Source organism: Crinia signifera, chromosome 3 (assembly GCF_055691185.1).
Source record: "Crinia signifera chromosome 3, ASM5569118v1, whole genome shotgun sequence".
NCBI classification, from domain to species: domain Eukaryota; kingdom Metazoa; phylum Chordata; class Amphibia; order Anura; family Myobatrachidae; genus Crinia; species Crinia signifera.
This window is the reverse complement of record NC_139219.1, coordinates 296,593,622-296,621,143: the sequence shown is the minus strand read 5'-3', so window position 1 is coordinate 296,621,143 and position 27,522 is coordinate 296,593,622.

The following is a 27,522-nucleotide window of genomic DNA, read 5'->3' as shown; positions in this document are numbered from 1 at the left end:
TTCAGTCGTATGGCATAACATACTAATACACTTTTTGGACAAATATATATTTGTCAACAGAGTTAGTGGGACTGACACATACATGTAACAGAATTTGCTCTGTTCTATAACCGAACGAATTAGAGGTTTGGTTATCAGGAAATCCGAGTCCATCTGAATCTTGTGGATCTGAAGAACTGAACCAAAACCCGGTCTGGATACCCCAAATCCCAGTTCAAATCTCCTGGTTAGGACATTTTAAAATCTAAAATTCTGGTTTTGAATTGAAATTTTTTTATATTTGAGATGAATCCGAAACCAAAACACGAGGGTCGGCTTTTATCTCTAGGTTAATGGTGTATACTGTACTTTGGTGCCATTTTGTGTCTTTTTAAGAAGTGATCCTCTTGCACTTTTTGTGTTTCTTAATGTCTTATCCTGGACAGAAAGCTGATTTTTGAAAGCATTCACGGCCCCCATTTTCTTTTTTAATACTTACCTCCGAAGTCCAGTCACCAGTAAAATGGCCACACTACATTTTCCTGCAGATCTGTGCATGCACAGTAGGGTCTGAGCTCTCCCAGCAAAGAGGAGGGGGCTTGGCCAGAGGAGGCAGCAAACGGGCCTCCTTCTCTCTTAAAATGCCCCTTCCTGGGGTCAATTGCCCAGCTGCCTTACCAACAATTGCCAACCTCATCGGAAATGGAAAAATAAATGGAAGTAGCATGTAGCATAAAAATTGGGCCTGATTTAGGGGGTTATTCAGACCTGAGCACACAGCTGCTACTTTGCAGAGCCCTTTGATCTGGAATAAACTGCCCAGCCAGAGTAAAATCCCACCAAAATATTATCAGCCCTTCTCCATCTAATGATTATTACACTTACTCGATGGCTGCATGAAAAAAAAAAAAGTGGTATGGGGCCGGTGCTGGCGACACAAGACTTCCCTTCAAACGCTTGGGAATGTCAGTGTTTTCCCTGACACTTCCAGAAAGCAGCCAGTTACCACCCCAAGCGCCGGCTTCCTGTCAATCAACTTGCCCACGGCCAGCAATTAATAAAGTTGCTAAATTTTATCACAGGAAGGCCTCACACATGCTTACTAGGAGCCGTAGGCATGCAAAGTCTATCGATTATCACCCAGCCTGCAATCGCCCCCAAACGCTCACTACCCGTCAAACTGAGACTATTGTGATTAAACTGGTAGTACATCGTGGTCAGGAATATTTATCGCTAATTCCAGCCACACGTTTGATAATCTGCCGAATTGCAAAGTTGATGATTAGGGATCAGGTCTGAATCAGGCCTATTATACGGCCCAATGGAATGAACTTTTTTTTTCCTTTACATCTGACCAAGTATATTAGTGTTTAAACGTATAAGTCTGTGTGACAGGGGACCTATGTTTAGCGTTCACTGCTATGTATTATATTACTACTTGGTGTACAGACCGTTCCGTTTATCTGGCATTATTACAGCTTTTGAGTCTATGCAACATAAATCACACACGGAGGCAACAAATACAACTGAATGTGTAAAAATATCAAATGTAATCTTCTACCGTGCTTCCCAGGTCTATAAATCGTTTGATTTATAGATACTCGCTCCTTTATTTGTACTTGTGAATTGAGGGCAAGGTTTTTGAATCTAAAGGCCCCCATCCACTACTAGTGGGAGGTATTACATGCGATCCCCCGAATGTGATACCCAGGGCCGGCGCCACCACTAGGCAGCTCTAGGCATTTGCCTAGGGCGCCGGCTCCTGGAGGGCGGCAGTTCACCCCTCACCCCCAGCGAACTGTGTAAAATACTTGCGGCCCCGGCGTCCCTGCAGTGCTGCTGGAGCGGTCAGGGGTGTCCGTGCTGCAGGGGTACCTGCTGCGCCGTCATGTGTATAAAGCTGGCTGCGGCCGGCGGGGTCCCTGTAGTGAATAGAAAATAACTAGCGCTATGCGCACGGCAGCATGACACATGAAATGATGGCGCCGCAGGTACCCCTGCGGCACGGACACCCCTGACCACTCCAGCAGCACTGCAGGGACGCCGGGGCCGCAAGTTTTTTCCACAGTGCTCGCTCCTGGCCTTCTGAGCAGGGGGTGGATAGGGGCGTTGCGGCTGGATCAGGGTCATTACCATATGCACACGCCCTGCGTTTCATGGGCATTCCCATGATAACGCAGGTGGTGCCTATGGAAATGTGGTTGTGACGTGTGTGGGGCAGACAACTGACAGATGTCAGCTGCTCGCCCATATCCCTGCTTTTCTTTGCTCATATGTACGAGGGTTCTAGACCACTCGTGCATGGGCGAGCGCTTTCGTCATAATTCGATGGTCGCCGACCATCAAATGATGGACGAGGTTCCCACAGGCATGCGTTGGATGTTCACATAAAACATCCGTTCCAATGCCGACCGGCCAAATGCAGCGTGCGCTGACGATTCATTCACTAGGCAGAGTTTGGTACATTCGCTACTGTTTTCTGTATTCAGAGTGAAAAGTACCTCCTTGTACATACGCAATTCCTTGTAAAGTGACACAAGTGACGTAAGATGTGATTTTTGTCAAGGTTCCAATCGCATGTTTCCAAATCGCAAAGTTTTTGGCCAAATCGCAAATGTGACAGAATGCGGTTATAGGGTTAGTAACAGAATTCACATGCGATTTGGTGCGATTTTTTTGGTCATAAAAATGTGTTTTATTACACATGTGCGATTTTGTTCACATGGTAATGTGGGGTTTTTGGCAACCAGCCCTGGGCTCATTGAACCGATCCTATGTTTAGAAATTCAGGGGCCAAACAACGTGAGGTTCCCCATCATTTCTAAACCAGCACCAGGCTCATGGGCCGGTCCTGGTTCTCAAAATACGGGAGACAAAATGAGTAGGGGTCCCCTGTATTTTGAGAACCAGGACCAGTTCAGTGAGCCTGGTGCTGGTTATGCTTGGGGGGTGGGACCCCACAATGTTTTTATTTTTATTTTATAACACAGTTTTTTTGACAAAGTTTGCAAAAGTCAGAAAATCACTGCCTATTACATTTCTTTACCTCCCAACTTTTTTGTTAAAAAAAAACGTGGCATCTGCGCATGCCTAAGGTGCACGGACGAAATTAGGAGGCATGGCTTTGAAACAAAGGAACGTCCTGGTTTTTGGCCGGCATGCCCAGTGCCGGCATTGTCCTGTGGTGGGAGGCAGTTGGCAGTCCCCCCTGTCATCTGGTTAATATATGCTGTGCCCTGCAGCATAGAGGCTGGGGGCTGGCCAGTAGCTTACAGAGCCACAGCTCAGGCCCCCACAGTGGTAAAAATGGGGAGTGGCCTGCAAATCCCATCATCCCCGCAAGGCCATGCCCCGTTTTTTGCCACTGTGAGGGCCTGACCAGCGGCTCCTGGTTCCCAAAAACCAGGACGTTCCGCGGGAGGGGGGACAGTTAGGAGGTATGCATGTCACCCATGATGTAGATGAAAAACTAGTTCCTCTGCACAACGATAAATACTTCACAAAGTTTAATCAAAATGGGTCAGACATTAATTAGTGCTATAGAAGTTGGCAACTGTACTTATTATCAACTGTGGAGGACAAGGAGGATAGATTTTATACAAAAAGAGGTTTGTCAGTTAGATTAATATCAATCTTTAGTAGATGATAATTCAAATCATAAAAAAACCTATCCAAATAATTAAACAAGAAATAAAACTAGAGCCAATATACTGTAGATCATTCTGGATAGATTTGGTTTTGGAATTTGCAGTCTCTGGGCATTGTTTACGATCAGACCTCACAGCTCAACAAACTGTATTGTGACTTACTGTACTGTAGGTCTGTTATACATGATGGATTCATGTGCTAGGAATAGTCTTGGTCCCATCAGTAGCAGTAAAGCTTATAGTTGCAAGTGATGTATCACGAGTCTCTCTCTCTCTCGCACGCGCTCTCTCTCTCGCACGCGCTCTCTCTCTCTCGCACGCGCTTTCGCGAACATTTACTAAAATATAGAAGATAAGAAATATAATCTGTTTCCTTGCTATAGACAACATCCTATCTTCAATAGAACTTCCATCTTAGTAAATTTACCTCCCTCTCTCTCTCTCACTCTCTCTCATTTCTCTCTCTCTCATTTCTCTCTCTCACTCATTTATTTCTCTCTCTCTCATTTCTCTCTCTCTCTCATTTCTCTCTCTCTCTCATTTCTTTCTCTCTCTCGTTTCTTTCTCTCTCTCATTTCTCTCTCTCTCATTTTATCTCTCTCATTTCTCTCTCATTTCTCTCTCTCTCTCTCATTTTATCTCTCTCATTTCTCTCTCATTTCTCTCTCATTTCTCTCCTCTCGCTCTCGGGAACATTTACAAAAATATAGAAGATAAGATATATAATTTGTTTGCTTGCTATAGACAACATCCTATAGAATTCAATAGAACTCCCATCTTAGTAAATTTACCTCCGTCTCTCTCTCTGTCTCGCTCTCATTTCTCTCTCTCTCATTTCTCTCTTTCATTTCTCTCTCTCATTTCTTTCTCTCTCTCTCTCTCTCTCTCTAATTTCTCTCTCTCATTTCTTTCTCTCTCATTTCTCTCTCTCTCTCTAATTTCTCTCTCTCATTTCTTTCTCTCTCATTTCTCTCTCTCTCTCTCATTTCTCTCTCTCTCATTTCTCTCTCTCATTTCTCTCTCTCTCTCTCATGTCTCTCTTTCTCTCTCTCATTTCTCTCTCTCTCACACAAAAGATTCAGTCAAATATTTTACAAACTTTAAGTTACTTTTTTTCCGCTTACAGATTACTAAAGTGAAAGATAAAGTAGAGAGAAATAAAGTACCAGCTTCTGTCATATTACAGGCTGTGTTTAATTGGTTTGTTCTCTACTCTGTATCTCTCTACAAGGCTTTGATAAATCTCCCTTTAACTGCAAACTCCACTCTGATGAAGAGACAACTGCAACAAGATAAAGTGCAGGTGACAAAGCTTACTCAGCAGCACTCCATCAAACATAACGTGAGTGATGGAACTGACCAGACCCCGAGGGGTTCACTCCATACACAGACGAGAGAGGGAGGAATATACAATGTATTTGATTTCTCAATAACAAACGTTTGGAATAGGGGTGCAATGGATAAAAGTCTGATACTACAGGGTGCAATGGATTCTAAAACTTTTGGGAACCACTGCTTTAAGCATCAAGCACACTGGTAGTCAGAACAATTATTATAAACTCTCCTGCCATGGAGAACTGAAAAAATGGTGTGGATCCCTAATATTCCCTAAGGTCCAGGACCACCCCACCCCCCTCCCCCAGCCAGAAGAAGAGATGTAAAAAAGCATCTTCATTTTATTTACACTACCAAAATACCTAAGTATTCAATGTGTCGTTAATTATTATGTATCATACTCTGGTGTTTCCCTATAGTATTTTGTGTTTTAAGCCATTTGTATATTTGAGTACCACTAAAGGACTTTAAAGAACAGTTTCAAGGAGATAATTTTTTTAAATTGTTCTGGGTGTTATCAACACCATATTGTGTATACCTCTGGAGATAAGTAAGTAAATGCCCTGAAAACACTTTGCTCAGTATGGCATAATATGAACTGGAGGAATTTAGTTCCATGTGGCATAATATGAACTGAAGGCAAGTTGTTCCATGTGGCATAATATGAATTGAAAGCACTTAGTTTTATGTGGCATAATATGAATAGTGGGTACTACAGGAACGTTTGATATTGACAATGAATAAAAAAAATGTTTTAGGAAGTCTGAATAGTGTTGAATCTAGAAAATTTGAGTGCCTATTGAAGGATCATGAGACAGAGTAGCAACCTCCTAAACTTTTGTTAAATACACTGCATTCTTTCTAATTTTGTTCTCTTACAGATTTGCCATAAAGTTTTTGAACCCTTTGGGGGAAATTCACTAAGGTAAATTCGTAAAAAAAAATCGTATTTTCATAGTAAAATATACTTTCTTTTTTTTGTCGTATTCGTATTTTTGGCATTTACTATGCCAAAAATACGATTATTTGTATTCTTATTTATGGGACATTCATATTTGTATTTACCCTAAAGCAGGTCCTTATATGCCACATGGAGTAGTCTGGGGTAGCTCTTAGTTCAGATATATCAAGTAAGGAGCCATTATCATGTGGCTTGTTGCTGGTTAATCGTAGACCCAATTTAGGGTAACGGTGGTGTGGGGTGCGGTGCCCCTGGACTGGTTGAGCAGGGTGGCTTTAGTGCGGCACACCTTTACATTCTATTAACACTTTTCCCTTACTAACACTATCTCTCTTCTATTTCATTTTTTTATTTTCTCTCTCTCTCTCTACACATAGCTTCGGCTTCCTATCACTAATTATTAACACTATAGTATCTTACTGGCGTGCCGCACTGGGCTTTCTAGCTTATGATAGTTTTGGGGTGCCGCACCCTGCACTAGGGACCCCCAATATACAGAGAAGCCTAGACGTGGCTTGGGGGCATAGCATACACCTGCGCAGGTATATGTGACCAATATCTCTGAATTCTATTATCACGTAGTGTTCAAGACTGGTTACTAATACCATTTAGTGAGCTGGGGGAAACCATGTCTTTTTTACTTACTCGGTATTAACCCCTCCCTCATGCACCTGAGTAGTATTACTGAACTAATTGAGCATCTACCGCTATCTGTAAGCCTGCACGGATCTGACTGATCCGTGCAGACTGCCTAGACAAACTCGTATTAGCGGCCGTATATACAAATGAAAATGCCATTGGGGGTTTAAAAAGCAGTCGTATTTAAAAATTACCCTCCGGAACACGAAATTTGCATACGGCTGAAACAGTATTCGTATTCTTAGTAAATTTCCCCCTTTATGTTTTCTGTTATTCTGCATAACCTTAACGTATTTAGATCTATGTCAAAAGATAAAAAGAATAAAAAACAGAATCAGAATTTGATTCATAGCAGCCCTGTGTCAAAAGATTCATATTAAATGAATTGTATTTTATAGGTCCCCCTTAGGTTCAGTTATGAGATGAGGGACAGTACTTGCTTCTGTTTGTGCAGATACTTTACGATTGGAAGCCTCAAGTACTTTTTACTATTACATTCACCATAAACAATTTTAATTGGACCGGGACCATCAACCTAAGGCACCCCTGCAATGCGTCGAGACTCCCCAGGGTGCCCAAACACACAGTTTGGGAACCACTTATGCATTTGCAAACTCCTAAACTGTGTGCTGCTGAGGCCAAATTGCATTGAAATGGTTTTACACCTTCCATTGCGTAAGTGCCCATTGTGGGTGTTTAAAACGCCTAGTCCCCACGATAAGGGCAATAGTGTGAACATATACCGCAAGCTACAGTAACTTTTAACATTGTTAGGTTCATCTATTTATAGTTGCTAATGAGCAACGGTTAACATGCACTTAGGCTAGGACATTATCTGTGCCTGTTATGCTGTATTTGTGTGTATATTATCGGTGAGCTTTGCCCAAGTTTCTGCTTTCTACACCGGTAAGTCTATAAGCAATGACTGATTTTCTTAAGAGGAATACTGTAGTGCAGTGTCTGCACATTTCCTTTAACTCAATCTTAGTGAGTTTACCAGAGTTCCTATGTCAACCCGCAGTTATTTTGATTTTCAAGCAAAACAGGCTACTGTACAGTAGATATTGATTTTCTCCCTTTCTGGAGGAATTCTTGTAAACAAAATTATTAATCCACTCCAAATGGGCTATGGAAGACTGGTTGCAATCTAGCCTCGAAGATGAAGAAAAACTTCCCGAATGAGCCTCCTTCACTAAACGCTTGTAGAAATATGAAACAGAGCCAGGCTACATAAGTTTGTGTAATAGGAGATGCTGAATGTACTGTTTTATTAAAAGAATCTGCTTTCTGTAAGTGAGATTATAAAATCATGTGTTTTATTTTGTATTACACTATTCTGTGGGTTAACTTTGAATGTAGATTTGCCAAAGACATAAACACACACACACATACAGTACACACACACCTGTCAATCATTTAGCGACGCTTCATATCCTAAAAACAGAACCTTTCAATATAATTAGACAGACAGAATGATTGATGTCCCAGAAAACTGTGCTGTGTCGATGTGATTTGCAGGCACAGCGATTGCATGTGTTGTGTATTTCAACTTTTTTGATCTTTGTTATTTTCTTATGCCAGATATACTTGCTGTGAGCAGAATTTTAGCATCCTGCATTTTTCTGATGAATCGTTTTTTTAAATTTGTCTTGCCTGTCAATCACTTGCATGGCCTTATATTTTATGTACCTGGGTCTAACAAGGTCTCACAACAAATTAACCATATAACTGCAATGAGAAAACTTCCTGGCCATACTGGTTGTGCTTTATGTAGTGGATTATACTACGTATACTGTCACATCAAGCAGATGTACAGTAGCATCCGATTGGTGAATGTCAAGGGCCAATAAACTATAAGAGGAAACCCAAACACTATACAATCCACCAATCAAAGTGCAGGCAGTTTCTACTGGGTATGACAACACCCAAGCTCAGCCACAGCCAAACCTGTTCTAGGATACTGTATTTTCTCTGTTTTGCATAACATAAACTAGGACGCACTCTGTATTGTATATTTTAGTTAATAGATGGCTTTATTTCCTTAGACTGTCCAGTATATTGTCTAGAATCCTCTTGGTAATTTGTATCAGTCCTTGGACTTCAGTTTATATGTATCAGCTCTAGATTTTCAATGATGGTAACTGTATCGTATATTGGTCATTAGAATGCTGCTTATATTGTATATCCATCACTCGCAAGATCATTGTTTTATAAGTATGTAAATAAATGTATCTTTGTACGATACATGTGTTCATAGAACAAGAGCCTTCGCGTTTCGCCGCAAAAAGCAGCTTTTTCAAGGATCATCCTTGAAAAAGCTGCTTTTTGCGGTGAAACACGCAGGGTTCTTGTAAATTGATTAACTGAACCATTGGATAAGCCACCCACCTTGCCCAACAACATATGGGCACCACCTTTCCAGCGGAGGTTACAACTACCACCATTGAACTATGTGGCTTGGATCTCTTCAACTCACCGTGGCAACACCACCTTTGGAGGAAGGCCACCTCCTAATAGACCCGGTTCCATTCTTGGTAAAGGAGAGGAAGAGACTCCCACCTCCTATTCATTTGATATTACAAATTTCTCAACATCTTCCCAATAACCAAATGGACTTCCCCAGTAAGGGTGACTATCCATACACTCATGTCTAATGCACTGAGTGACCATTGATTTGCAGTATTTTAATATTTTATTACTATTATTGCTTCATCATATATATTGGTTTCTTGATTTTTATATGCATTTCAGTATATTAAAATGAACATTTTTATGTCATACACTGTTTTTCTATATCTATATTGTACAGACACTGTAATGCTCTCTGTATTGTACAGAGACAATGCTTTCTGTACTGTATATACAGTACTGTATGTGTCGAGAATCATTTCTGCAGTAAGAAGGGGCCAGATAGGACTGGTACAGTAAGTGTAGTATTTGATTTTAGCATCATATTTCGTATTTCTTTGGCAATATAAATCCGTGCCTGTGGGGTTTTTCTCCATCACACCACATCCTTGCCATTATAAAAGCTAGTATTTGCACCCCAGCCCAAAAAAATTGTTAGCCCGCCTCTAGACATTGGGAATTTATTTAAAAAATCTGTATAACAACTAAATGTTCGACAATTATTTAATTCATTATTTCATGGTTTTAAAGTTATCTAAACAAGCTTCCTCAAAAAATCTGTCTTTTAAACTACAGTACATCATACATTTCCCAATATTTCCCTTCTGATAACACATCCATCATTTTGGTCACAGAAGCAAAACACCTCAGCGTTCATATAAATCATCATATCTCTAATCTTAACTCTTTGCTGTAGGCAATGAAGTCACACATCTCAAAATAACACATGACCCTGTCACTCCCTCAAAACAGCTTATTATGGTATGTCTGGAGAATAGCTCTGTAGCCCTGGACAAGCTGGACATTCAGTCATTTCTACAAACAGGATTGTTTACACCGGTGAAGGAAATGTCCACTCTTCATGTACCCAACCGACAATAATATGATTTGAACACATTTGTTTTTCACTTTCCTCCCACCCTTTTGCCGAAAGGCCATGTTATTGAAATAAGGCCTATTTAAACAAACATATCCCTTTAAATGCCAACATCTCTGTGAGATGTGCAAAATATCTGCTAAAAATACCAGCGTCGCTCCAATTTGTTATACAAATTCAAATAAAAAAATGTGTCAACAAAAAAATTATATTTCCTATATAAAGTAAACATTACAGGTCAATTTTCACACCTATTTGACAAATTCACTTAGCATGCTAAATAAATAAAAAGCCTCACTAACATCCCCAACATATTATAACAAGATTAACAATTAACAAAAATTAAATGCTAACATAGGATTGGAGGAGATTTATTAAATTCTGGAGAAAGATAAAGTAGCAATTAATCAGATTCAGTCGCTTTTCAATCATAGGGTCAGATGCACTAAGCTTCAAAAAGTGATCAAATGGAGAGTGATAACCAGCCAGCCAATCAGCTCCTGCCTGACATTTTTCAAGCACAGTCTGTGACATGGCAGGTAGGAGCTGATTGGCTGGCTGTTTATCACTGTCCATTTTATCACTTTTCAAGCTTAGTGCATCTGGCCATAGCCTGAAACATGGTATTTAGTTGAAGATTGGTTGGTATTTTATCTTTTTCCACTTTATCTCTCTCCAAGGCTTAGGACATCCAAGGTTTGATTTATCTCTCCGAGTAGAACAAATGACAATCCCCATAAGAAAAGAGCACTGCTTTGGGGCATAAGAGGGCAGATGGGCGCCAATTAAACCTCCTAATAAAGGGCCATGGGGAAGCCCTGAAATACCTGTAGCTTCTGGTATCATTGGAAAATAATAGAACTTGTTTCAAAGGGGAAACTTTCTCAAAGATTGGAGAAATATACAGTGGAGAGAAAAAAAAAGTACTAACCAATCAGCTTCAACCAGCCATTTTGAAAAATGTCAGGAGCCGACTCGTTGGCATTTTGGGGCAGATTTATTAAGCTTGGAGAAGAGATAAACTGGAGATAAAGCGGAGAAAAGGTCAAAGGAGATAAAGCACCAGCCAATCAACTGTGTTTAAAAAAGACAGTTGGGAGTTGATTGGCTGCTGCTTTATCTCCTTTTACCTTTTCTCCGCTTTATCTCCAGTTTATCTCTTCTCCAAGCTTAATAAATCTGCCCCATAATCTCTCTCCACTTGATCTCTGTCCATGCTTTTATTAAATCCCCCCATAGCCTGTAAAATAGCATTTGGGAGCTGATTGGTTGGTACTTTATCTCTCTCTCTGTGCGCTTTGCTTAATCTCACCCAGAGAAGGGTATATAGGGAGGTATTCAACACATCTCTGCACATGTTACATCTGCCCTACCTGCAGTGCACATGGTTTTGCCCATTTTGAGGACAAATTTGTACTGCGATCAGGTCTGAATAAGGGCCAAAGTCCGAGGATAAGTGAAAACGGATCTGTTTTGTCGAAAACGGCCTTCAATGCTATAGGAAATGGGATTGAATACTCTCCTGTCTTCTAAACTTTTCAAGATGTTGCTTGAAAAAGATGAACCCCAATCCCCAATATCCTTAACTGTCTATATTTTTCACTGAAACATACAGATGGAGCTTGACCCATCGTTGCAGGGGATGGCGGAAGATTCACCAGCCGCCATCCCCCGACAGCCACCATAAGGGGATGCACGCACGTCCCCTTACAACGGGTCCCCGCCACCTTGCCGACGGTCGCCCCGGGTCCCTGCCTCCTTGCCGCACCCCCCCCCCACCAACCCTGTCCGTCTCCCTGAAGCGGAGACGGATAGGGTTCCCGTCCCCCCGCCGACGGGAAACTGGGACGTGCGTGCGTGTGAGACGCACGCACGTCTCAGTCAGATGGAGCGGCTCTCTGCCGGCGATCGTCAACGGACAGATTCTGGCGATCCTGGGGCAATAATGAGAGGTGCTCCATCTGTACATTGCACTAACATCAGTCCAAATTCTAAACTTCCATGAAACTAGATTATGAATAGACTTTAATTCAGTGGCGTAACTCCCGGAGGCAATGGAGACTTTTGCCGCCGGGCGTTAGCCATCAGGGGGGACACAGAGAGCAGGCGCAAGCAAGACTACCCAGCCCCCACTGCAGCAAGAAACCCACTTCTGACACAGACCCCCCCGCCCCGCTCTAATATGGTCCATTACAGCTGCAGCTTGCCGCAGATCGGATCTCTACAACGGTTCCGTTCCGCAGCGCAGCTCCCCTCTCTATTGCAGTGCACACTGACAGCTCACGTCAGGTGCCTGCTGCAGCGCTATCCAGGACAGCTGAGCGACGGCTCAGCTGTCCAATGCTATGTAAATCTGCAGCCTGCCGGACCCTGATTGGGTGGTGTGCAGGCTGCCCGGAGGAAGGAGGCGGGATCTCTGAAGCAGCAGGTGACCCGCTCTCAGTATCAGCAGCACAAGTAAGACTGGCTTTTAGATTATGCATAACACATATAAGTGTGTGTATATATTATATATATATATATATATATATATATATATATATATATATCTTGTGTGTATGTATATATATATATATATATATATATATGTATATACAGTATGTGTATGTATATATATATATATGTATATACAGTATGTGTATAGTATATACAGTATGTGTGTGTGTATATATATATATATATATATATATATATATATATATACACACACACACACACACACACGACAGTATATATCAAATCTAATATAATAGTTTTTATGGTACTTGTGGAGTATCACGGCTCCCATCGCATGCCATCGCATCCCATATATAGTGGCATGCGATGGCATGCGATGCGATGCGATTTTGGCCGTTTTTTTTACAAAATCGTATACAATCGCATCGCATGCGATCGCATCGCATACGATTTTGCACTGAAAATCATCCAAATGCATTGGAATTAGTATTAAACATGTTCAATGGCCCCCAACTGGCATGTTTGAGGCTGTACCACCCCCACTATCAACGCGAACCCGAAGCGTGGCGAGCGCAGCGAGCCCGCGAGGGGCGGCGGTACGCGTCCTACGACCTTTTCATACCCCCACTATCCACGTCGGCGTGGAGTTGAGAATAGAAAATGTGGCGAGCCACCGAGCCCAGAAGTGTGGCGAGCGCAGCGAGCCCCACGAGGGGACGCGGACACCTGTGAAGCCCGTGAGGGGACGCGTATACCTGTGAAGGTATCCGCGTCCTCTCGCGGGGCTCGCTGCACTCGCTACGCTTCGGGCTCGGTGGCTCCCTGCGCTCGCCACACTTTCTATTCTCAACTCCACGCCGACGTGGATAGTGGGGGCATGAAAAGGTCGTAGGACGCGTACCGCCGCCCCTTGCGGGCTCGCTGCGCTCGCCACGCTTCGGGTTCGCGTTGATAGTGGGGGTGGTACAGCCTCAAAAATGCCAGTTGGGGACCATTGAACATGTTTAATACTAATTCCAATGCATTTGGATGCTTTTCAGTGCAATTTTTTGGCATACGATGGCCATCGTGGGAGCCGTGATACTCCACAAGTACCATTTTTATTTTTAGGTTGGTATATACAGTTTGATATCTACAAATGCGGTGGGGGTTGGGGGGGGGGGCACCACTATCTTTACCGCCTCTGGGCGACTCGTATGAAGATACGCCACTGCTTTAATTTACTCATAGATCTAAATATTTCCAAGTAGTGCGCAAAGTACATATTTGTGAAGGATGTCTTGGAGTGCCCAAAAGCCGATATTGCTCACCAATTCAATCGAAACCATGTCAATATAGCATTTAATGACCACCTTAGATGAGGCAATGATTCCTAGAACATTGGTGCATTGGATGTGACCTTGGATTCAACACAATTTCATATTGGATTAAGATTGTAACATTCTCATTGCGCACTAGAACTGTACATAAACTATGACATCTTCGTAGTGCCAAACATTGATGTTAAGCCCCAGCAGATACTGTATTCCATCAATAGTTTGTCCCTCAGCTAACAGTCATGTTTTACAGGTTGTATGAATGAACAATGTACCGCCGGCAATAATAATTCACAGGTACTCCAACCTGCAAATCTCATAAGAACAACACGATCAGCAATTTACTTCCATGCTGATAAACACAATCACTAGCTCCTTTTAGTAGTTCTCCTGTAATGGGTTCTTGTCAGCTCCATTCCCCATTCAGAGATGCACATATTAGGGATGCCCACTGCCCCCTCCTTTATTTCCATTGATTCGTCTATTCTCCATTGGCAATATTGATCTTAAAATAGCATTATCCGTGAATGACTTTCGTCTATGTGTATTGGATTCTGTTACACCTGTTCCAGCAATACTGGAAACTATTTACTACTTTTACAAATCCAAGATTCTCCCAGCGGCTGTTTTTTATTCCATGACTCAAATCACTATCTAAACTGAAATGTAGCTCTTTTCAGATCAAATATATAGGGGTTCAAATCACATCCTCCTTACCTGACCAGTATTCGGCTATAATCCAATTATCTCCTAGATCGCCTCGCTCTTGGATAGTTGGGGACTTCTTGCACTGCCCTTCAGGGCCGGTGCTAGGGTGTCCGGCACCCTCCTGCAATACATTTTGCACCCTTTCACATTGCCATAAGCTGCAGCCTGATTGTGGGAGCGTATGCAACATGCGATCCTATAGAGGATCTCGGGTGCATGTACATGTATGCATACATACACCTCAGTGCTGTGTCCGCAAAATGTTGCAGGCAAAGGTTAAAGGTGCCCATACACGCTGCGAGAATCGCATACATTATGGGCTAGATCCCATCGCACGGCATGCATGCAATGTGTGTCCGATGCGATCTGAAAGCAGTACAAAAAGTATGTGCAGCACATACTTTTTGTACTGTGCGATGCGATGCCCGCAGGAGCGCACAACGCATCGCACGCTGCTATTGCAGTGTGTATGGCCACCTTTAGGCCCATAACCCAGCCCATTATTTAAAAAGTGTCTAAATTTAATATAAAAAAAAATTATTAAAAAAATTGTTCTAAACATGTATAATAAAAGACTCACTGTTCTTTTGCTGTTTAACTCTTGTGCAGTCCCTCCTCTTCTATCTGCGTAGGCAGGGCGCTGAGGATGCCATTACACCCCTCTCGTGACTGAGGGGGAAAGGAGGGGAGGGAAGGAGGAGATGAAAGAAGAGGGGAGGAGATAGAGGGGGCGGAGTGTTGAGGACTAGCGGTGGCACTGGCACAGCACACTGAGAAAAGGGAAGGAAGGGGAGGTAGCGCTGCTGCCTGTTCGTCATTTGATTGACAGCTGACAGGTACAGGGAGCAATGGGTAAGGGGCGGATCCGGACATGATATGCCATCTAGGCATTCACAGACAGCGCTACATGCCTCAGCGCAAAGGTCCGTGAGGAAGAGGGGGCAGGTCGCAGGAGGAGGACAGTCTGTGCACTGTGTAGGGAGCTGCTCAGCTTCTCCATACTGCCGCCCGCTGTCAGACAGGCACTGCGGGCAACATGCAGGTTGTGTGCACTCGCGGTGCAGGGAGCAGCTCTTTATACTGCCGCTCGCCCGCCGTGGGAGGAGTGTAGGAGGCAGTGACAGTGAGGGCTGAGCAGCTTTAGCAGATCAGGAAGGTAGACAGCGCCTTATCAGCATGGCGCCTCCCTGCATTGAAGGAGCTGCTGAGTGGGTAGTGCCGGCCCTGCTGTCCTTACAAGGCAGAGTTGTGGTCTTGAAGAGTGTGATTTTACCCTTTCTTTATATTATGCAAATGTAGCCAATTGCAAGTTCCTCTAAAGAATTTAAACATTCTTTAGCCAGGTAAAATAATTTTATAGTGTAAAGTTGAACATATTCGCCCCAACAGTAGCCTGGGAGTCCTAATGACATACTCAATTGGTTTTCTTTGCTACATTAGTGACTGGCTCCTAGAACGTTTCAAAGGCAGTGGCGCCATTAGAAATGATTTCTTAGTGGTACTATAAGTGCACGTCGTAAGTGCGTGTGCCAAAATTGGGCATGACCGTGTGTCACTAGGGGATGTGGTCATATGAAACTAGATGAGTGGTTACATGGCAATAGGGGCATGGCCACATTATGCCACACAACCTAATGAATCTTACACATTATACCACAAAGGGGTTATTCAGTAAGGTTTTCAAAATCTTTCTCTGTTGGACAAAACAATGAGCTTGATTCAGACCTGTTCTCTAGGCAGCATATCGTAGCCTAGTAGGTAAACGCTGCCGGACCAAATGTCCGCCCTCCCTGCCGCGCAATCCCCATTCTAGAAAGAGAGGGAACGTGTACGTGTGCACATCCCCTCGCATGCGGCAGCACGGGTGAAAAATCATTCATAGATCATTGACCATAAATTCCTCTGCGTTCCCATGGAGTTATTTTGATTCTGTGCAGGGTAAATACTGGATGCTTTATTTTTACACTGCAATTTAGATTTCAGTTTGAACTAGGGATGAGCGGGTTCGGATCCTAGAGATCCGAACCCCCACGAACTTACCTTATTCGAGGACGGATTTGAGGAGTTCGCCGGGTCCCGCCATTTCCAGGAGTCCAAATTGAGGCCAAAACGTCATAATCCTGCGTCGGATTCGGATCTCTATAAAAGGTCCGGCTCCGGTGCCATCTTCATTCTGCATGTAGAAGTCAGACGGCACTGATGTGGCCGTGCTGTCTGCACAGAAGAAAAACCTATGGGGGACAAAAAACACTGTGGGGGGATATACTAAGGAGGGGCAACTAATGGGGGACCAAATAGAGGCTGCATAAACTGAGTGGGGCTGCTCAAGGGGGACAACTGTAAAAGTCGGGAATCTAAAGGTACATTTACTAAGGGGGAACTAATGGTGCAGGAACTTTTGTACTAAAGTTACTAAAGGGGAACTACTAAGTGGAAAACTATTCAGGTTACAGCTACTAAGGGGGCATTACTAAGGCTACTACTAAAGGGGGACTGTTATATGGGACTACTGTGGGGGACATTTAAGGGGGGCTCTCTGAAAAAAAAGTTTTTTAATTTTTTTATTTAAATAAAAAAAGGTGTTTTTTTTTTTTCCTTAACCTGCAAGGGGTGTTAAGTGTGCCATATCAGTCCAGCTGTGCTGCCCAGTGTCCCGTATCAGTCCAGGGGTGCCCGCATGTGTGCCGTATATATCCAGGGGTGCCCAGTGTCCCATATCAGACCAGGGGTGCCCCCATGTGTGCCTTATAATTATATGGGTGCCCCCATGTGTCCCGTATCAGTCCAGGGGTGCCCCCATGTGTCCTGTATCAGACCAGGGGAGCTGCCTTTTTTTTTATGAAAATAAAAAAAAGGTGTTTTTTATTTTATTTTTACTGCAAGGGCTGTTAAATGTGCTGTATCAGTCCAGGGGTGAGCCAAGAGTGCCGTATAATTCAAGTGGTGTTACTAAAGTCTGCCGTATTATTCCAGGTGTGCTGCTCTTTTTTTAATTTAAAAGAATAAAAGTTTTTCTTTTTTTTTAACTGCAGGAGTGTCGCCATGTCTGCCATATAATTCCATGCCTGCCGCCATGTGTGCCGTATCAGTCCGGCGGTGCTGCCCTCTGTGCCGTATAATTCCATGTGTGCTGTATCAGGACAGGGGTGCCCGCATGTGTGATGCATAATTCCTGGGGTGAGACAAATGTGTCATATAATTCATGGGTTGCTGCCAAGTCTTCTGTATGATTCATGGGGTGCTGCTAAGTGTGCTGTATTAGTCCAGGGGTGATGCTAAGTGTGCCATATCAGTCCAGGGGTACTATTTAGTGTGCTGTATCAGTCCAGGGGTGCTATTAAGTGTGCTGTATTAGTCCGGGGTGATGCTGTGTGCTGTATCAGTCCATGGGTGATGCTAAGTGTGCCGTATCAGTCTAGTGTTGTGCCGCACACTTGTGTCACTTATCATAGTTATCCAGCTACTTTGGTGCAACCTTTTGCCCTAAAATCAATATTGTAAGGTGTGAGCTGTTCAGAATAGACTGGAAATGAGTGGAAATTTATGTTATTGAGGTTAATATAGCGTAGGAGCAAAAAAAAAAAAAATGTCTGTGATTTGAGCAGTTTTTTTTATGCTTTCTTTAAAAAAAATCAGAACCCAAAACCCCAAAAATCCAAACACAAAACGTTCAGAGGTGTTTTGGCAAAACCCATTAGAAGCCAAAACCTGAAGGTAATCAGAACCCAAAACCCAAAACGCGAAAAGTGGCCGGTGCACATCCCTAGTTTGAACTGGGCACTTTTCATGTTTTGTGTTTCCGGTTTTGGATCTATATATTTTTTTTAAACCATAAAAAACACTAAAATTGCAGAATTAATAACCTCAATAACATTAAATTCCACTCATTTCCAGTCTATCCTGAACACCTCACAATGTTGTTTTTAGGCCAAAAGGTTGCACCGATGTAGTTGGATGACAAGTGATACAAATGGGAGGCATAGACACTGGACACACGGCACTCTTAGTAGCACACATGGATGAATATGAAATTATATATGACACATGGCAGCACCCCTGGACTGATATGTTAGACATGGGGCACTCCTGCAGTAATAAGAAAAAACATGTTTTTTTAATTATTTTGATTAAAAAAGGACAGCTCCCCTGGACTGATACGGCAGACTTAGCAGCACCCCATGAATTAGACAGCACACATGGGGCACCCCTGGAATTATACACAACATATGGCAGCATCCCTGGAATTATATACAACACATGGCAGCACCCCTGGAGTTATATGCTACACATGGCATACATGGGGCACCCCTGGAATTATACACAACACGTAGGGCACCTCTGGGCTGGTACCGCACACTGGGCAGCACAGGAGAAAAAAACTATATATTTTTTGGTACATGTGTATTATAGCGGCGCCCATCGCATCGAATACCAAAATGTATATGATGGTATGCGATGCAATATCGTGCGATGTTGTACAATGTCATCCAATTTTAAAATTGTATGACATTGTATATGCAATGCGATGCGATAAAAAATTGTATAAGCACCCTAATGGGTGCTTACAATGTTAAATGCACCCCCACACCCACCCACCCACCCCCCCCCCCCCACTATAAACTTGAACCCGAAGCGTGGCGAGCGCAGCGAGCCCACGAGGGGCGGCGGTACACGTCCTAAAACCTGTTCATACCCCCACTATCCACGTCGGCGTGGAGTTGAGAATATAAAGTGTGGCGAGCGCAGCGAGCCACCGAGCCCGAAGCGTGGCGAGCGGACGCGGATACCTGTGAAGCCCGCGAGGGGACGCGGATACCTGTGAAGGTATCCGCGTCCCCTCGCGGGGCTTGCTGCGCTCGCCTAACTTTATATTCTCAACTCCACGCCGACGTGGATAGTGGGGGTATGAAAAGGTCGTAGGACGCGTGCCGCCGCCCCTCGAGGGCTCGCTGGGCTCGCCACGCTTCGGGTTCACGTTTATAGTGGGGGGGGTGGCGTGGGGGTGCATTTAACATTGTAAGCACCCATTTGGGTGCTTAAAAACACCCTTTAGGGTGCTTATACAATTTTCCATCGTATAGGGGGCAAAATCGCATCGCATGCCATCTGGTGTATGGCATGCGATGCGATTCGATAAAAACAACGTACGACCAACATCGGGGGCACCGCTATAATACACAAGTACCTATTATTTTCCCAAATACACAGCAATCCCCACTTAGTAGCCCCCAGCCCCCTTAGTAGTGCCCCCATAATAGTACCCTTAGTAGTTGTCTCCCATAGTAGTTTCCCCCTTAGTAGCTGTCCCCCCATAGTAGTTTCACCCCTTAGGAATTGTCTCCTATAGTAGTTTTCCCCTTAGTTTGACACGTTCTGTGCTCTGAGTCTGGGCAGGAATACCTGAACAGTGCCCAGGTCTGTAGTCGGATTGGGGGTGTCCGGGTGTATTCGGATTCCCGAAATCCGAACCGGCTCCCCCCTAGTTTGAACTCACATACCACCCAACTCTAACTCTCTCTTCACATGTTACATTAAAGAAAAATATAAAACATTGGTCAGGTCATTTATAGATGACCTCAGTGCCCATCCTAAAGCTTATTCCACATATCCGAATATAAAGGCAGGTGAGGCCAGGAAGTATACACCGCGAGGGCTACCAGGTGAAACATTGTAGTGAACTAGGGCGGGATATATTAAAATACATCGCCGCCCTTCGCGCCCCCCCCCCCCCGCTGTGATGCCGCCGCATATGTACTAACATATGCGGCTGGCATCGCGTTGCGGTGACAGAGGCCCCCCGCGATACCTGGAATGTGGTGTGTGGGGGGTCTCCGTCACCTCCCAGCCGGCTCCTGCATCCCTCACGCGGCGTCACGCCGGGGACAGCTGTCCCCGGCACCTCCTCCTCCCCCTGCAGCCAGAAGGACGTCCGGCTGCGTCACTAGGGGGAGGAGAGGTTTACCTTCCAGGGTCCAGGAGGACCCTTCAGGAAGGTAAGCCAGAGGGGGGGTCGGCGAGGCGGCGGGTTTGTGTCTGCGGTGGCGGGCAGCGAAAAGAAGCCCATAGGCTTCTATAGGGTATCGACACCCAAAGGTGGCGATACCCTTCACTGCGGTATCATTTTTGATACATAGAAAAATGCGGTAAAACCGGGGTTTTACCTCATTTTCCATTTGATACATCTCGCCCCTAGTGAGCTTCACACAGGCTTCATGAATGACCTTCAAATGTAACCGAACAACATCCACTTTGAATTACTAACTTTATTTAGAATTCAAAAGACACAAAAATGATTGTGCTCTTTGTGAAATGTAATGATATGCATTTTTTATATATCTTCATTTGGTTGCGATAGAAAAATGAATGAATCTGATCGAAAGTTTCTGCCAAACGTGAAAGTACGGCTGACCAAGGCATATAAGAAGATGGAAGTGCTTCTATGATCTATTCCACATGAAAAAATCAACTACTAACGGGTTTAAATTTCCTAAGGGAGCTATTTGTCAACTGAGGGAGAAAATGAAGTTCGTGAGGCTTTCAAAAATCTAGACAGATAGCTATAAAGTATACTGAAAAAGGATTACCAAACAGCACCATTCCTTCTAATCACTTAAGGCATTGAAATAATCTGTAGCTTTACTAGATCAAAGGCCTGGTTCAAAAAAAGAAAAAAAAATAAGTGTACTGATTGAAGACATCAGCACATTTTTAAATTGTCTTGCTGAAAAATGTGCTCCGAAATTTGCAGACATGTGATCCTACTTTAAAAAAATAAAAAAAGAGTTGTTTTATTCATACTCTGCCTTACGGGGAAACTTCAGTAAAGATCAAATATTGTACTTCGGCGTATTTAAATATTCTACTTTGCCTAAAAGAAAATGTGGAACGTTTATGAAAATTGGTGAATAAAACCTACTGAAACCCACAGCAACTAATCAGTTATTTAGTTTTCATGTTCTTCATTGTACAGTAAAAATGACTGGGTCCGGCAGCTGTGGCAGACAGCATGCAACGATACTGTAGCTCTCAAAATTACAATTGGTTAATAATCATTTAGGTGCCGATTTATCACCATGCTGTGACAATATTGGCCCAATCCGCAATGCAAAAATTGATTACATTGCACGGATGTATCAATTATTGCATGCTTGAGAGGAAGCTCGGTCCCTGTGATGCCACTCAGCAGCCAGATCGGAGTATTCTTCAAGAAAAATACCCTTATTATGAGTTGCGCATGCACCGCCGCTGACATCGCCGCCATTGCCTTCACCTCTGGCAACTTCTCCCCTTCGCAACAATGACCCCTCCCTTCCCTGTGCACTCGGTGATCCTACGACTTACCAACACCCAGGGATTGGTATACGGATTTCCTGAAGAGCTGACAGTGACCTTCTTTTAGACTTTTTTTTGTAGATGAAGCATTAATGAATATGTGTAGCTTGAAATTAAAATATTATGTACAGCTATTTTATTTGATATTGAAAACCCATACTCTGGGACCGTACTTGCCTACTTATTGGCTTCTCTAAAGTCATCATAGCACCGCCCTCTAGTTTAGTACTTACTTCTCCACAATCCGGCATTCGCTGTGGCAGGCCCGCAAAAGCACCTAGAATATGGCAGGACAGCCATTATCCCGAGGCTTTGAGCCCTGCAGCTTAAAATGCCTCTGCTCCAACACATCACCTCTGTGCTCCCCCCCCTCAGGTCCTGGTGGCTCCATGGTTCTCCCCCACCTGTGTCCTACACCTCCTGGTTGAGTTTGTTCACCCCCTCCTCATGTTCCATAGTTACATAGTTACATAGTAGGTAAGGCTGAAAAAAGACTTGCGTCCATCTAGTTCAACCTGGTATAGATATCCATTGCTGATTTGGTAGGTTCTGGTATTTTACAGACAAATTATATTTCTTATTTGTACCCATGGATGTTTTTCTCCAGTAAATGTTTGTCCAACTTTGCCTTGAACGCATTTAATGAGCCAGCCGTTACCACCTCTCTGGGAAGAGAGTTCCAGCGTTTTACTGTTCTGACCGTAAAGAAATTCTTTCTACTAGCTGAATAAAATCTTTTTTCTTCTAATCTATACTCATGCCCTCGTGTCCTAGATTCCTTTCTAGTAGAAAAGAGGGTGTGTGACAGTTCCTTATATTGGCCCTTGATATACTTGTACATGTTGAGCATGTCCCCCCTTAAACGTCTCTTTTCTAATGTAAAAAGTCCCAAATTGCTTAATCTCTCCCCGTAGCTTAAATTCTCCATTCCCCTAATAAGCTTTGTTGCTCGCCTTTGGACTTTTTCTAATTCTATGATGTCCTTTTTATAGTGTGGGGCCCAGAACTGTACTCCGTACTCTAGGTGAGGTCTCACCAATGCTTTATATAGTGGCATAATTACCCTTGAGTCCCTAGTTTCCATTCCCCTCTTAATACATGCCAGAATTTTGTTGGCCTTTTTTGTAGCTACATTACAATGGGCACTACATCCTAGTTTGCTGTCTATTTGGACTCCTAGATCCTTTTCAAGTATGGAATTACCCAGTTCCTCTCCGCTAAGGTTGTAACTTGCACACTGGTTGTGTCTCCCAAGGTGCATAACCTTACATTTATCTACATTGAACCTCATCTTCCATTTTTTTGCCCACTCATCTAGAATTGCAAGATCATTTTGAAGCATGGTGACATCTTCTGATGATTTGATGACTTTGCTAAGTTTTGTATCGTCCGAAAGATGGATACATTGCTGAGTAACCCTATCCCAATATCGTTAATAAAAATGTTAAACAAAATGGGCCCCAAAACCGAACCCTGGGGCACTCCACTTAGTACCGGTATCATATCTGATACGGCACCATTCACAACCACTCTTTGTTCTCTATTACATAGCCAATTCCCTACCCATCTGCAGATATTTTCACCCAATCCTAGGTTCTCCATTTTATTAATCAATCTCTTGTGTGGGACAGTATCAAATGCTTTAGCGAAATCTAGGAAAATCACATCTACAGCATTCCCATTATCGAGGTTTTTGCTAACCTCTTCATAGAACCCTAGTAGATTAGTTTGGCATGAACGATTTTTCACGAACCCATGTTGGTTAGTACTGAGTAGACGGTGATGATCTAAATATTCCTGGATACCATCCCTTAAAAATCCTTCAAATAGTTTACCCACAATTGATGTTAAACTAACGGGTCTGTAATTAGCGGGATCTTCCTTTTTTCCTTTTTTGAATATTGGCACTACCTCTGCTATTCTCCAATCTTTTGGTGCTATACCTGACGATAGTGACTTGCTAAAGATATAATGTAGGGGGGTAGCTAGTTCATCCCTTAATTCCATTAATACCCTCGGATGAATCCCATCTGGCCCTGGTGATTTATTTGTTTTGAGTTTGCTTAGCCTCAGTATTATTTCCTTCGGCGTGAAATCCACAATGAGATCTGGCTTATTTGTCCCGTTTGTGGTAAATGTTCGTTCCACAGTCTGCTCTCCCTTAGTAAATACTGATGAGAAGAACTCATTTAACAGTTTTGCTTTTCCCTTGTCCTCAGTAACACTTTTTCCACTAGTATCAGTTAGTGGGCCTATGTTTTCCTTAATTAAACGTTTACTATTTATGTATTTAAAAAACTTCTTTGGGTTGGTTTTGCTTTCAGTGGCTATGTACTCTTCATATAATATTTTAGCTGCTTTGATTACCCCTTTACAAGTTTTGTTTGATTCTTTGTATTTTGCGAACACCTCCTCATTCAAGTTATTTTTATAGAATTTAAAGGCTCTGGTTTTATTGTTGATAGCTGACCTTACTTCTTTGTCCAACCATGGTGGCTTTTTTTTGTTGAATTTACCTTTAGTTACTTTAGGAATGTATTCAATAGTTAGTGAATCAAGCACCTTTTTTAGAGTATCCCACATTTCCTCTGCATTTTTTCCCTCCATACCCGTTTCCCACCCAATTCCTGATAGGGCTTCCCTGAATAATTCAAAGTTTGCTTTTCTGAAGTTTAGTATTTTTGCAGATCCTTTTTGATGTAATTTACTGAAGTTGATTTCCAGTGAAACCATATTGTGATCACTGTTCCCTAATTGTTCAATTACTTTTGTGTTTGAAACTAAGTCTGTGTTATTTGTTAATACTAAGTCCAAGAGTGCCTCATCACGAGTTGGAGTTTCTACCGTTTGTGTAATAAACTGGTCTTTAAGTAAGCTTAAGAACCCATTGCTTCTTGCTGATTTACCTGTTTCGTTTTCCCAATCAATGTCGGGTAAATTAAAATCCCCCATAATTAATACCTGACCCTGATTTGATGCTTGTTTGATTTGGTTTAAAAGAAGAGACTCTTCCCTTTCGTTTATAATTGGTGGTCTATAGCATACCCCTATTATAAATTTGTTTTTTGTTTTTTTATTATTGTCGGTTAGCTCTGCCCACACTGTCTCCGAGTTGTCGTCTTCCAGGTCTGTGCTCATATTTTTCTCACATGATGTTAAGTTATTATTTACATATAGGCACACACCCCCGCCCCTTCTATTTTCCCTGTCTTTCCTGTAGAGTGTATATCCCTCCATGTTTAATGCCCAGTCATGCGACTCATTACACCATGTTTCTGTAATACCAATGATGTCGTAGTCGTCCCTACTGATCACCGTTTCTAGCTCCCCGATTTTACTCACTAAGCTTCTTGCATTAGCCAGTAAGCATTTTAATTTATGTTTATTTTTAGATATGGCTCTAATATTGTGATTAGTTTCACCCCAGGACCCATTTGAATTCTTTACTAGCTTCCTCTTTCCCCTCTCCCCTTCAATAGACTCTCTACAGGCCTCCCCACCATGCACACTGCCTGCCCTCTTTATAGTTCTGGGAATTCTTCCTCTGTCATTCCCTCCTTCCCGTATACTAAGATCATCTGTACCTAAGAACTGTAATGGGGTAACGTGACTGTTACAACATAACATTTTATTACATGACATTCCTGATGCACCCTGAGAGTTACCCCCGATTATACCCTTGTGGCTTACTTTTCAGGCACAGTGTATGTGATGCCATGCCAAGTGCAGTAGAACCACTAAATGAAGAAGGGACTGTGCATACTAAAGACACCTTGGGCCATACCTTGGGCCAGATTCTCTAAGCTTCAAAAGTGATAAAATAAAGAGTGATAAACAGCCAGCCAATTAGCTCCTGCCTGACATTTTTCAAACACAGTCTGTGACATGGCAGGTAAGAGCTGATTGGCTGGCTGTTTATCACTCTCCATTTTATCACTTTTGAAGCTTAGAGAATCTGGCCTACGGTGAGAAGGGACAGGAGGGACACAGAGAAGTGGTAAAGCAGCTGCAGGGTCAAGGGATATGGAGCTGCTGGAGGGTGGTAAGCTACTGGAGTGATAGAGGCAAAAATATGTATAATGGGTACTAGTGTGGACATTATGTGTATAAGGGGCACTACTACTTTGGATTTTATGTGTGTAAAGTGGACTACTGTGGGCATTATGTATATACTGTAAGTGGAACTATTTTGGGCATTTTCTGTAAAGGCATCCTCTCTAAAATTGAGGTAATCCGACATGATATCTCCTTCCATACCCCCTCTGCTGCCCACCCACCCCAATCATCCTCCCCTACCAACTACCCCACTCTGTCATCCTTCTGCCCTACTACAGCTGAGGAAGTCCGCTCCCTCATCTCATCCTCTCCCCCCTCTACCTGTCCCTTGGACCCTCTCCCCTCCCGTCTCCTCAGTTCCCTCTCCCCCACTGGCTGCTCCCACCTTGCTCACCTCTTTAACCTATCTCTTTCTACTGGCATCTTTCCCTCACCCTTCAAACACGCTCTGGTCTCGCCTATTCTTAAAAAACCTAACCTGGACCCTTTATCTCCAACAAGCTACCGCCCTATCTCTCTTCTCCCATTTGCCTCTAAAATACTAGAACGGCTGGTTTACAGGCGTCTCACCAGCTACCTGTCTGACCACTCCATCCTAGATCCCCTTCAATCTGGCTTTCGCCCACTTCACTCCACTGAGACTGCCCTAGTGAAAGTCACCAATGACCTGCTGTCAGCCAAATCCAAGGGTCACTTCTCCCTGCTTATCCTTTTGGACCTATCTGCTGCCTTTGACACTGTGGATCACCCTCTCCTCCTCCACACACTCCAAAACATTGTCCTCTCTGGCACAGTCTTTAACTGGTTTTCCTCTTACCTCTTCAACCGTTCCTTCTCAGTCTCTGCCTCTGGCTCTACCTCACCACCTTCTATCCTTCCTGTCGGGGTCCCTCAGGGTTCCGTCCTTGGCCCCATTCTGTTCTCTCTGTACACCTCCTCTCTGGGTGCACTCATTAACTCCTTTGGCTTCCAATATCACCTCTATGCAGATGACACCCAAATCTACCTCTCCTCTCCTGATCTGTCCCCCACTGTTTTCTCTCAAGTTTCCAACTGCCTCGCTGCCATCTCTACCTGGATGTCTGAGCGATTTCTGAAGCTGAATATGGACAAAACCGAACTTATTATCTTTCCCCCACCCAGAGCTATGCCCCCTACTAATATCTCTATCACTGTTAACAACGCCATCATCTCCCCTGTTCCCCAACTCCGCTGCCTGGGTGTCACTCTTGACTCCTCCCTCTCCTTTGCACCCCACATCCAAGCCCTGGCCCATTCTTGCCGGTTCCAGTTACGCAACATTGCTCGCATCAGGCCCTTTCTCTCACAGAGTGCAACTAAGCTGATCATCCACTCATTAGTCATCTCACGGCTTGACTACTGTAATGCTCTTCTCACTGGCCTCGCTCAATCCCAACTAGCTCCTCTCCAATCTGTCCTCAATGCTGCAGCCAGGCTTATCTTCCTCTCCCGCCGCTCTAACTCTGCTACTCCCCTTCAACAAAATCTGCACTGGCTTCCATTCCCCTACAGAATCCTCTTCAAACACCTCACACTCACATACAGGGCCATCTCTAATTCCATTGC